The sequence below is a fragment of the Manis pentadactyla genome, chromosome 16 (assembly GCF_030020395.1).
Source record: "Manis pentadactyla isolate mManPen7 chromosome 16, mManPen7.hap1, whole genome shotgun sequence".
NCBI classification, from domain to species: domain Eukaryota; kingdom Metazoa; phylum Chordata; class Mammalia; order Pholidota; family Manidae; genus Manis; species Manis pentadactyla.
In genome coordinates, this window is record NC_080034.1 from 23,384,765 (window position 1) to 23,397,541 (window position 12,777).

General features: G+C 42.0%; 1 long non-coding RNA gene across 2 annotated transcripts in view; it reads right to left on the reverse strand.

The window, feature by feature from the left end:
- Positions 1–7,785: 7,785 nt before the first annotated feature.
- LOC130681187 (uncharacterized) overlaps positions 7,786–12,777 on the reverse strand; it is a 40,140-nt gene continuing 35,148 nt past the window's right edge. For both annotated transcript variants that reach the window (XR_008994245.1, XR_008994246.1), the window contains one exon: positions 7,786–7,979. This is a non-coding gene — a long non-coding RNA (uncharacterized LOC130681187). The remainder of the gene's footprint in view (positions 7,980–12,777) is intronic.

The following is a 12,777-nucleotide window of genomic DNA, read 5'->3' on the forward strand; positions in this document are numbered from 1 at the left end:
TAAAAACCACTACCTTCTATGTCTGCCCCCGTGACGGACGAACCCACCAACAAGCCCGACAGTGTGGGGGCTTAGAATCCTTTTATTGTAGCTCTTGAGGCTGTGAAACTACGAGTAATGTTTATTAGAACCCTGTGTCCAGTTGAGACCTCCTTAAAGTAGTCCTGAACCACACATCCCCCAACTGTGAGCAGACAAGGCTATGCAACCCCTTAAATATCACATTCAGTGATAAAGGGCGCCAGTATGAAAGATAAGTCACTAGACGACAGTGGGGGCTCAGATACTATAAATCTAGATATAATAAAAGCCTCATATTTACTATCAGGCTCAAAGTTGAGACCCTTCCAGCTGCCCCAGTAAGACCCAACGCTGTCTTGCGAGATCAATCGCGTCTCCCAGCCCCAGCCCCAAAACAGGCCCTAGCCCCACCTATAGACTCTGCCACCACTCCCTCCGCCTCCACTCTTGGCCGAGCCACCTCCTTTCCTGGCACCGGACAACGCCTTCTCAACCTCCTTGAAGGGGCTTTTCAGGTCTTAAATACCACCAACCCTAACACTACTGAATCCTGTTAGTTGTGTTTCTCTTCTGGGCCGCCTTATTATGAAAGATTGAGATTGTTAAGCAGTTTTAACAGGACAACCCGTCACGAGATCTGTAGCTGGGGAAGCCACAAGAAGCTAACTCTGACTGGAGTAACTGGAAGAAGAAAATGTTTCAGTTCAGTCCCCCCCACCCATAAAGCTTTGTGTAATGAAACCATAGCTGTGACCTCCTCAAGTGAAAATGAGTATCTAGTCCCTCCTCCCGAAGGGTAGCGAGCTTGTAACACTGGAGTGACCCCATGTGTCTCTACTTCTGCCTTCAACTCCTCCCGCGATTTCTGTATCATAGTTCAGCTAGTGCCCAGGTTGATGTATCATGATGACCTCTCATTCGTAGCTGAATTTGAACCTAGGCATAGATATAAAAGAGAGCCGGTCTCACTGACCTTAGCTGTATTGTTAAAGATAAGAGTCGCAGCCAGAGTAAGAACAGGGACAGCCGCTATTATCCAAGAGAACCAACATTATGAGAGACTAAAAACAGCTATTGATGAAGACCTAAAAACCATAGAGCAATCCATTACTAAACTTGAAGAATCTCTGACTTCCCTCTCTGAAGTAGTCTTGCAGAACAGACGAGAGCTAGATCTGCTGTTTCTAAAAAAAAGAAGATTGTGTGCAGCTTTAAAAGAACAATGCTGCTTTTATGCAGACCATTCCAGAGTAGTAAGAGATTCAATGTCAAAGCTTAGAGAAAAGCTAGACCAGAGAAAGAGAGAACGAGAAGCCGGCCAAAGGCTATTTGAATCTTAGTTCACTAGGTCCCTGTGGTTTACAACCTTGATATCCACTCTAGCTGAGCCCTTACTCATCTTTGTGTTGCTCCTCACTTTGAAACCCTGCATATTAAATCGGCTGATAACTTTTGTTAGAAAAAAAGTGAGTGCCGTTCATGTACTAATGTTGCAGCAACAATATCATTCACTCACCCAACAAAAAGATACAAACATTCCATGATTAGAATGCCCTTAAAGAGAAGTGGGGAAATGTAGAACCTGAAGAATCAAAAGTTAGCATAAGCACAGCCATCTTAAAGGCTCAAACACCATTTTCTAACCTAGAAGGAGAAAAATTACTAGAACTTTGAAAAACAAGTTAGTCAGCCAGTGTTAATTGTAGTGACCTTTAGTTAGCCAACCTCAATCAGTTAAGCTTATCTTGCTAGAACCACCCTAAGCATTCCGAAAGTGATTTTATCTAACCAGATCCCCAGGATGAGGCGTCAGCCGAAAATTTATGTGTCTATGAAAAAAAAACACTGTATTGTGACTGTAGAAAATACTGCCCCTTTGAAAATGCTATAAAAACTTCTGGCTTTGTGTGTTCGAGGTCCGTGTTGAGACCCGCTGCGTCGGGCTAACACATAGACCCCAGCTAGCTGGCCTCTGAATAAATTCCTCTTGCTTGTTGCATCAAGAGACGCCTTCCGTGAGTGATTTGGGGCGGCGTCCTCCTCTGAGAGAATCCAACAGTAGAATAATGGGCTGGTAACATGAGGGTTAGAGAGGAAGAGAAAGTGCAAAGATGCCTGAGATTTCCACGTGGTAGGAGATGATCTAAGGAGAGTGTGTGGAGAAGTAAGGAAGATATTGAGATAACGAACTCCAAGTTTCTTTTCTTTTTTTTCAAAATGTTAAATAATTCAGGCTCTTTATAAAATTTAGGTGATACAGAAGTCATACTCTAGAAAATTTGCCTTTCTATCTTATCCTGCTATCCCCCCATTCTTTGTGAATAACCATGGCTCAACACCACATTTTTAAATGATTTCTTTGCTCTGATTCTGGAATCCAGCACCTCAGACCAAAAAGAACACTGAGGTTCCAGAAACCACAATGTAAAAGATAAATCCCTGTTTCAGGCATCCCTGAAATCCGAGTTCTGTAAATAGGAAGCTCTTTCCCTTGCCGGCCACTAATACAGAACTAATAGGTTCTAAAGAGACAGTCAAAAACAGGAAGAGACCATTTCTCCAACTGTAGAAGAATAGAGTACAGCTTACCACAGACAGATGTGGATTCAGTCATTAGAAGGCTATGCCGATCTTTATTAAACTTGTGGGGAAACGTGCAGCAAAAAATCCTGTTTTCTGAGTTGTCATAACTTCTTTTACCTTTAAGGCAAACTTTTCTGATGGGACTCGTGGCCCATAAGGTCCTAGTTGATGGAGGCCCTCCTCAATCTCTGACCTCATGTCCTACCACCTTCCTCTTGGGTCATCCTGCTGTAGCCTGGTTGGGCCTCTTTATGTTCCTCAAACATCACAGTTTCTTTACTGCTACAGGCATATTACTCCCATTATTACCAGAAATACCTTCTCCAGATATGTGCCTGTGTTGTCACTTTGTTTTATTTAGGACCTTTGTGATATTGTGGTTTATAATAACAAATACACAGTTATATTTTATCTTAAACCCATTCTTGGCACAGAGTTCCTTGCAATTCCCTAAGTGAAGAGAGCAATCAAGACGTCCTTTGTTATGTCAATGAAGGGACTTTAGGGCTGTGCCTAAAGATGGGGGCTAGTTGTCTGGGACGCCACCACTAAACTTTCAGTCCCAACACCCAGCCCTCCAGGGAGAGGAGAGGGGCTACAGATTGAGTTCAATCACTAATAGCTAATGACATCATCAGCCATGCCTATGTAATGAAGCCTCCATAAAAACACCAAAAGATGGGGTTGGAGAGCCTCCCAGTTTGATGAGCACACGGAGACTGGGGAGAGTGGCAAGCTATGAGAGAGTATGGAGGCTCCTCACCCTTTCCCCATACTCTGCCCTATGCATCTCTTCCATTTGGCTATTCCTGAGTGACATCCTTTTATAACACCTGCGATCTAGTAAGTAGAATTTTCTCTGAGATCTGTGAGCTGCTCCAGCAAATTAATCAAATCTAAGGAAGGATCCATGTAACTTGCAATCAATGGCCAACTGGTCAGAAGCACAGCTGACAACCTGGGCTTGCGATTGGCATCTTGAAGTGGGGGACAGTCTTCTGAATTGCCCTTCCTTGTGGGATCTGATGCAATCTCAGGGTAACTAACGTCAGAACTGGGTTACATTGTAGGACACCAGCTGGTGTCTGAGAATTACTTGTGGGTGTAGAGAAACCGCCCACCCTGCCACATTGTAATTGGGTGCAGAGTTCTTAGGTGTAGTCAGGAGGGCGGAATTTGCTAGAACAGTGCTGACTCACAGAAGCATGTGGTTTGGGAATAGAAAGGATGAAAGTGCGGGAATGAGGAGCCTGATTCCTGGGTGGCCACATTGGCGGCTGTGCTGCAGCCAGTGACTACAGGTAGAAGTCACTGTTATCTGACACGACTAAAATGAAGTTGAAAGAGCTCTGGGTCTGACCTTGATGCTCCACCAAGCTCAAATTTCTGTGAGTCTGAGATTCTGCCATTCCCCTCAAAGCCACCTTCCAAGGGAAAAAATGTGCAGAGACAACAAAGACCTCTGAGTCACCCAGAAAGTGAAGGTAGTGAATGTAGAGGATGGGCAAAACCACAATTGAAACCAAAGGGTATAATGGGAAGGAGTTATTTCATTTTGCGGATGGACATCACCAGTTTCCTGAGGAATCTTTGCTGAAATGAACTGAGAGTGACTGACTCAGGCTGTGTCTTTAGTTATGAATGGTGCAGAACATAAGAGCATGTTTGGTTGGGGGCAGGTTGCACAGCTCACAAGGGAGCAATCATAGACGGCTTTGCGTGATCCAAACACTCAGGAGGTTATCCCTGAGGATGGGCCAGCCTAGTGGACTAGATTAAAGCCAATATAAGGTCTGTTTACCCTGAGAAGGTAGACTGCCTGTCACCTGCTATATATGCCAAGTGGAGTACCCCAGAGGAAGCAGCTAATATGCTTCATAGGCAAGCCACGTGGGACTGGCTTTAGGATGCCAGAATAGTCACCAGCTGGATCTGCCCATTATCCAGGTCATGATAAACCATGTGGTTGAGGGGCCCCCTTTCACGTGGACACCACCTGTAACTTTATTGTTGCAAAGCCAAAAAGCAGTTCCAGAAAGCCTCATCACAGTTGCTGTCTCAGCTTTCCCCCAAGGGTTTTACAGATGCTAATAAAACCATTAAATTAATTAACAAGAGAATGGGAAGATACCAGGGGCGACTCAAAGGACTCTAACCAACAAGATGAAAGATTTTATATGGTTATTAAGAAACAAAATGAATATTGGTAGGAGCAAAAGAAAGAAAACAGAAAGGGGGAACCACAGAATTTGGCCCAGCAGGGCAGAAATCTTTGGATGGTTAATAAGAAATTAGATGAATAAAACAGATATTGATGGGGTTAAAACAAAGGTTTTAATACAGCCCTGCCAAAGGTGGGGTGGGCCAAAGGGTCTCCCTGCTGAAGTGCCTATATTAAGGAGCTCTCAAAAGTCTGCTCTATTTACTCATTTGGAGAAATTTAAAAGTCGGAAGGCAGAGATTACTATGAGAAACCTGATGCAGATTAATCACATTAAAGATGACCGAAGGGCTAGGGACCTTTGGCTCTATGCCTCACTGCGGACTCAACGCCTTTCACACAAGAGTAGGTAAAATGGTCAGGGGCAGAGAAGTTTCCAGAACTCCTTGATACAGGAGTCCTATTGTATCACATTGTGGTGCCAAAACCCACTGGTGAGGCCCTGACACGGGCTTCAATTAGATGGAGAGATGTAAAAATGTAATGGTTGATAGGATTGTTTAAGCAGTCTTTATATAAAAAAGCTTGTCTCTTATTTGCGTGTTTTATGGAATGGATATTATGTCATACTGGAGAACATAGTCCCTACCTAGTGTTGTAAAACCAAAATCTATCAATGAAGCCCTAAAGGAGGCCAAATTTAGGAATGAAAGGGATGATGAAATTAAGTTAAAAGTTTGCTTTGTTTAAAAAGTCATGTTTGAGCAGGCTTTATGTGAAGTTGTTGCATTTATTTTACCTGGTCCTGTTATGAGAATGGAAATTGTATTTGATTCAAGACTACTTCCCCTTTCTAGTAAAGTAAAACAGAAGGCATATAAATCGGCCCTTAATTGGACATTCTAATGGGAATCAGTAAGACTGCCCAAGCACACACAGGGTGGAATAAAAACGGAGCGCTGGCAGGGACAAATTCTCTGAGTGCGAGCCTCGGGGAAGCAGCACTTTATAGCAAAAGCCCGTGAGCGCCTCCCAGCGACCGCCACTGGGACTTCGATCTGGAGAATTGCCACCTGAGGAGCATTTATCCCCTTGCTCAGACATTAACTGAAGCAACCCCAGTGACTGAAGGACGTAAAGTGATCCTAAAACCTGAAATAGCCATATCTAGGATGATGTCAGAGATGCACTCTGATGGCGATGGCAGTGCTCAGGAAAGCTCCAAAATAGTATGCAAAGGGTTTATACAGGATCTTGTTATTGAGAGAATGGGACTGACTCAGACCTGTGTGAAGAGTTGCTGGATTCCGCTGTCACTAGGGCAGTGCTCTATAAATAGCTGTTGACTGACTGATAAAGATATGCTCGGTTTGTGGATGGCAGTTTCAAGCTGAATTCTATTTGTAAGGTCACCTCTCTGAAGAAGATAAAAACAGATCATCTTGGTGTGCTGAGTTACAAGCTGCTTTCCTGACAGTGATGGAAGAATTGAACAGTGGGAAAAGCCCCTAAGTTTGCCAATTAAAGGGATGCCCTTTCTGGGGCATGACCCTACGTAAACTAGAGGGGTGCATTAAAGTTAGGCATGTTGATGCCCATCAGATGAACTCCCTTCCAGATTTGGAAGGTGACTGGAAACCACAAGCAGATATTCCCATGGGCTGACCTGCGGTGGTCATCTGGGTCCATGAAATGGGTGGACATAAGAATACTGCAGCAACTGGGAGGGGTTTTATGACCCAGAGGTGGATGCAAATGCTCAGAGTGCTGTGAAGAACCAGAACAGAAGATAATGCAGTTTGGATGGCCAACAGCCAACAGTCATTTCTTCTGACCAAGGAGCACACTTATGCATGGGCAGAGAGAGATCCCTTCACAGAAATAGTTTGATAGAGAATTGGAATGGGTAACTAAAACATTGTTTGTCCAAAATGGAGGAATCAAAGCATAAAGGGCTGGTTTGCACACCTTTAGGAGTTTGTGCTTACATTCAGCTGATGTGGTGTCAAATGAGGGCCCCACTAGATTTCTGGCTTTTCTGGTGGGTCTGGGGAATTGGGGGTGGGGAAGAGTGCAAATCTCACGAAGGTGGGGGAGCTCCAGTATAACAACTGTGCTTCTTTTCTTCCCCACATCACCTCAAGTTTTTTTCCACCCGCACAACTGATGCAGTGTCATGGGACCAGGGCTGCAACTATAAGGGCTGGAAATAGGGATGATCCCTAAGAAAAGAATAAACAACTAGGTTATGTACTGAGGGAAATCAAATATTACATTAACACCTCTAAAGAGGCTCAGAGCAAGAGGTGACACTGTCTCTTAGTTCAATTATACCAGATGCCTAAAAGGGTGTGAAGTCTTCTATTACTGAGACCACAACTGCTTTTCAAACCTAATGAATCAAATGGAAGCCTGCAAACCTGAGTGGTCTTGCCCTGAGAGATGTTTAACTGGGATTCTAGTCATGTGCCAGTAGCTTTTGACTTTTATGATTACATTGCTCTAAGGGATCTGTGCATGTGAAGAACAGGGGATGGACTGTGATATTATGATTTATAATATGCATTATCTATTTGGTCTTCTACCCTTTTCAGGCACAGAGGATTTAAAACATTTGGAATTTCCTAAGTGATGAGAGCAATAAAGGTGCCTGTTGTTATGTTAATGAGGTGAGTTTTGGAAAGCACCAAAGGATGAGGGCTGGTTGCTTAAGGGAGCAACCAGGGAGAAGAGAGGGGTTGGAGAACGGCCAGTGATCTATCAACCATGACTATGTAATGAAGCCTCCATAAAACCCCAGTAAGGACAAGGTTCAGAGAGTTTTCACCCACCTGGTGTCAGAGAATTGCTTGCTGGTGTGGAATCCCCCCACCTCCAATATTGGTATTGGAATTTTGTTTTAATTATGAGGGCAATCTTGATGCAAAATTCAAACTGCAAAATTTGTTTCACATTCCTCTCCCCCACTGGTGGTGATAGATTTTTAATAATGTGAGACAGTGGTGTGTTGAAGATTTTTATTTGCTCTGGAAAAATTCTAAGTTGAATCACTGAGTGAGACCAGCAGCCTGCTTCCATGGCATTACCTTGGGTTATGAAGAAAAAGGAGACACTAATGGAAGCTCTAAAAGGTGGTAGGTAGAACAGTCATCAATACAAATAATGTCCACAAAGTGACAGGAGCTGATTTATTTTCCAACTGGAGGCAGAAATACTGTTAAGAGAAAAAATGGTGAATTAATTATGGACAAAATGCTGTGTCAAGTATTCTAACCTATGTTTGTGATCACAATATATTTAATAACTTTCATTAGTGTTGAAGTCATATGGAGGAAATAACTAATTTTAAATTGTAAGATATATATAATATAAAACTTGCATTTTAGCTATTTTTAGGTGTACACTCTGCATAATGTCCTCAAGATTCATCCATGTTGTGGCATGTGTCAGAATTTTATTCTTGAAAGGTTATATTCAGTACTATGTATATTCCACATTTTTTATCCATTCATCTATGAATGGACATTTGGGTTGTTCCTGCCTATTGGTATTGTGAATAATGCCACTATGAACATTTATTAATATACAAATATTTATTTTAGTCCCTGCTTCATTTATTTTGGGTTTATACTCAGAAATGGGATTGCTGGATCATATGATAACTCTATGTTTAATTTTTTGAGAAACTACCTGTTGCTCCGGGAGGAGGGAGTTCCCCACTTCGCGCAAGTTCACTATGAATTTGATCAGACTGAATAAAGACATACAACAGAAAATTGTGGGCTAAAAGGGGTTCATACCTAATTTATTCTCATGGGTCACCTGGCTATGTACAAGTGACAAAGAGTCTCCGTCTCAGTTTCTCGTGGCTCTGGCGCTGCTCCCTCATGGTCCCCAGCACGGGGCTCTCTTCTCCCTTCCTACCACTGGAGCTGTGCAGCTTCTCCCTCTGCCTTCCTCTCTCCACTCCCACTGCTCTCTCTGCTCTCTCCTTTCCCACCCCTAACACCAGGAGGAACTCTGCCGGCCAGTCTGCATGGTGACTGGCCCTATCTGATGAATTATGTCCAGGTGGCTTTGTCTTAAACATCCTGCTGCCCATACGTATGCAAACAGGCTCTTTTTATGTATACAAGGTGTGATATGAAAGCCAGGTGAGAATCCTGGCCATAAAATTTCCATTTTCTCTGCATTACCATATGGTTTTCCACAGTGGCTGCACCATTTTACATTCCCACCAGCAGTGCACAGGTATTCTGATTTTCCTACATCTTCATCAACACTTGTTATTTTCTGGACTTACATATATATATATAATCTCTATCCTAATGAATGTGAACTGGTAACTTGATGTGGTTTTGATTTCATTTACCTAATGATTATTGATGTTCAACATCTTTTCATGTTTTTAATGGCCATCTATGTATCTTCTTTGAAGAAATGTATATTCAAGGCCTTTGCCCATTTTTTAATGGGATTGTTTTGTTTTTTGTTATTGAGTTGTAGGAATTCTTTATATATATATATGCTAGACATTAATTCCTTCTCAGATATATCAATTGCAAATAGTTTCTCCCATTGTGTGGGTTACCTTTCACTCTGTTGACAGTGTTTTTTCTTAGACAAAAGATTTTAATTTTGATGAAGTCCAATTTATTTTTTTGCCTATGCTTTTGATGTTATATCCAAAAAATCATAGCTAAATCCAGTGATTCAATGTCATGAACATTTCCCTGTATGCTTTCTTTAAATAGTTGTATAGTTTTACCTCTTATGTTCACTTATTTTTTTTTTTTGGTATCATTAATCTACAATTACATGAGGAACATTATGTTTACTAGACTCCCCCCATCACCAAGTTCCCCCCACATACCCCATTACAGTCACTGTCCATCAGTGTAGTAAGATGCTGTAGAATTACTACCTGTCCTCTCTGTGCTGTACAGCCCTCCCCATGCCCCCCCCACATTATGCATGCTAATTGTAATGTCCCCTTTCTTTTTCTCCCCCCTTATCCCTCCCTTCCCACCCATCCTCCCCAGTCCCTTTCCCTTCGGTAACTGTTAGTCCATTCTTGGGTTCTGTGAGTCTGCTGCTGTTCTGCTCCTTCAGTTTTTTCTTTGTTCTTATACTCCACAGATGAGTGAAATCATCTGATACTTGTCTTTCTCCGCCTGGCTTATTTCACTGAGCATAATACCCTCTAGCTCCATCCATGTTGTTGCAAATGGTAGGATTTGTTTTCTTCTTAGGGCTGAATAATATTCCATTGTGTATATGTACCACATCTTCTTTATTCATTCATCTAATGATGGATATTTAGGTTGCTTCCATTTCTTGGCTATTGTAAATAGTGCTGTGATAAACATAGGGGTGCATCTGTCTTTTTCAAATTGGGCTGCTGCATTCTTAGGGTAAATTCCTAGAAGTGGAATTCCTGGGTCAAATGGTATTTCTATTTTGAGTTTTTTGAGGAATCTCCATACTGCTTTCCACAATGGTTAACTAATTTACATTCCCACCAGCAGTGTAGGAGGGTTCCCCTTTCTCCACATCCTCACTAACATTTGTCATTGTTTGTCTTTTGGATGGTGGCGATCCTTATTGGTGTGAAGTGATGTCTGATTGTGGTTTTAATTTGCACTTCTCTGATGACTAGTGATATGGAGCATCTTTTCATGTGTCTGTTGGCCATCTGAATTTCTTCTTTGGAGAACTGTCTATTCAGTTCCTCTGACCATTTTTTGATTGGATTATTTGCTTTTTGTTTGTTGAGGTGCATGAGCTCTTTATATATTTTGGATGTCAACCTTTTATCGGATCTGTCATTTATGAATATATTCTCCCATACTGTAGGATGCCTTTTTGTTTTATTGGTGGTGTCCTTTGCTGTACAGAAGCTTTTCAGTTTGATGTAGTCCCACTTGTTCATTTTTGCTTTTGTTTCCCTTGCCTGGGGAGATATGTTCATGAAGAAGTCGCTCATGTTTATGTCCAAGAGATTTTTGCCTATGTTTTTTCCTAAGAGTTTTATGGTTTCATGGCTTACATTCAGGACTTTGATCCATTTCAAATTTATTTTTGTGTATAGGGTTAGACAATGATCCAGTTTCATTCTCTTACATGTAGCTGTCCAGTTTTGCCAACACCAGCTGTTGAAGAGGATGTCATTTCCCCATTGTATGTCCATGGCTCCTTTATCATATATTAATTGATCATATATGTTTGGGTTAATATCTGGACTCTCTATTCTGTTCCACTGGTCTGTGGGTCTGTTCTTGTGCCAGTACCAAATTGTCTTGATTAATGTGGCTTTGTAGTAGCACTTATTTTTTGTATATGGTTATACAGTTTGAGTTAGTTTTCATATATGGATAAGGTTCTAACTTCATTCTTTTGCTTGTGCATATGCAATTTTCCAAATACCATTCCTTGAGAATATTGTCCTATCTCTATCAAATGGTCTTGGCATCCTTGCCAAAATTCATTTGAACATATATTTGAGAGTTTATATCTAAACTCCCTAGTCCATTTCATAAGTCTATATGTCTGTTTTTATGCCACTTTTAATTTGCAGGAGGCTGGAATCTCTTATCAGAGTAAGTGCAAAGAACTCGTGATAGCAAAACTTTTCAAGGAAGCTTATACACCAGAAAAATTTATTTCCTTGTATGATTATACATGTCTCTTAGTTAAAATGTTATCTGGTCTCTGCAGTAAATTCTGGGGGATTAAATTGCTTTAGGAATTTCCCAAATTACAGATGCTTTCTCTCTGGCAAAGACAGAAGTTTCATCAAGGGTGCCCTAAAAGATATCATATCCTCTACTTTTGAGGTGAGGACAGGACAGGAAGAGTGTGAAACTAGATGCCTGGTGTATCCATTGCCTAGGCCTGCTGTTAACAAAGTACCACCGGTGAGGTAACTTAAAATGACAGCAATTTATTTATTTGTTCTCTCATGGATATGGAGAAGAGAGATTCAAAATCAAAGTGTTACAGAGTTGTGTCCTCTGCAAGCTCTGAAACCATTCCATGCCTCCCTCCTAGCTTGGAGTAGCTGCAGTCCTTGGCACTCCTTGGTTTGTAGCTGCATCACTCCATTTATTTCCCCATCTTCACCTAGCTTTCTTCCCTCTCTGTGTGTCTTCTGTGTCTTCAAATCTGTCTTCTTATAAGGAAAACAGTCACTGGATTTAGGGTACAGCATAGTGAGTCATAAGAAATACATATTTTGTCATTCATGTGACCAAATATATATTTCCCAGGTATATTTGGTCTTCATCCACTGGTCCTGAAAACATTGCAGAGTCTTAAAGGTGAAATGGGTGCTTTTCATATTAATGAAATTTTGGACTCCCACCCAAGGGCAGGGGCTGGAGGCTGAATCAGTCAATGGCCAATAATTTAGTCAATCATGACTATGCAATGAAGCCCTCACCAAAGCCCCTGAGAAAAGCTTTTTCCTCTTTCTGCTCTGCTCTGCTCTGCTGTGAGCTCGGTGGGATCCTACATCTGCATTAGAGAGAAAGCTTCTAAGCTTGGGGACCCAGAATGCCTCCAGGTGCCACCAAGCCAGGCCCCAAGCTTCACAAGGAGAGAAGCACCTTCATTTGGGACCCTGCTCTGTGTCTCTCTCTTCATCTGGCTGTTAACTTGTATCCTTTATGGTATCCTTTATTAATCTGGTAAACGTAGCTGAGCCACTCTAGCAAATTAATCAAACCCAAGGGGGAGATTATTGGAACCTCCAATCTGTATTTGGTAAGTCAGAAGCACAGAAGCCTGGGGCTTGCGACCAGCATCTGGAGTGGTGGCCAAAGGGCAGTCTTGCAGGATGGAGCCCTTACCTGGAGAATTTGGTGCTGTCTCTGGGAAGACAGCATCAGAATTGAGTTGAGTTCTCCAACACCCTGCTGGTATTCGAGAATTGCTTGGTGTTAGTATGTGTGGGAAGACCCCCTCCCACATACTTATATACATTGTAATTGGGCCTGGGAACCTGAACGGAG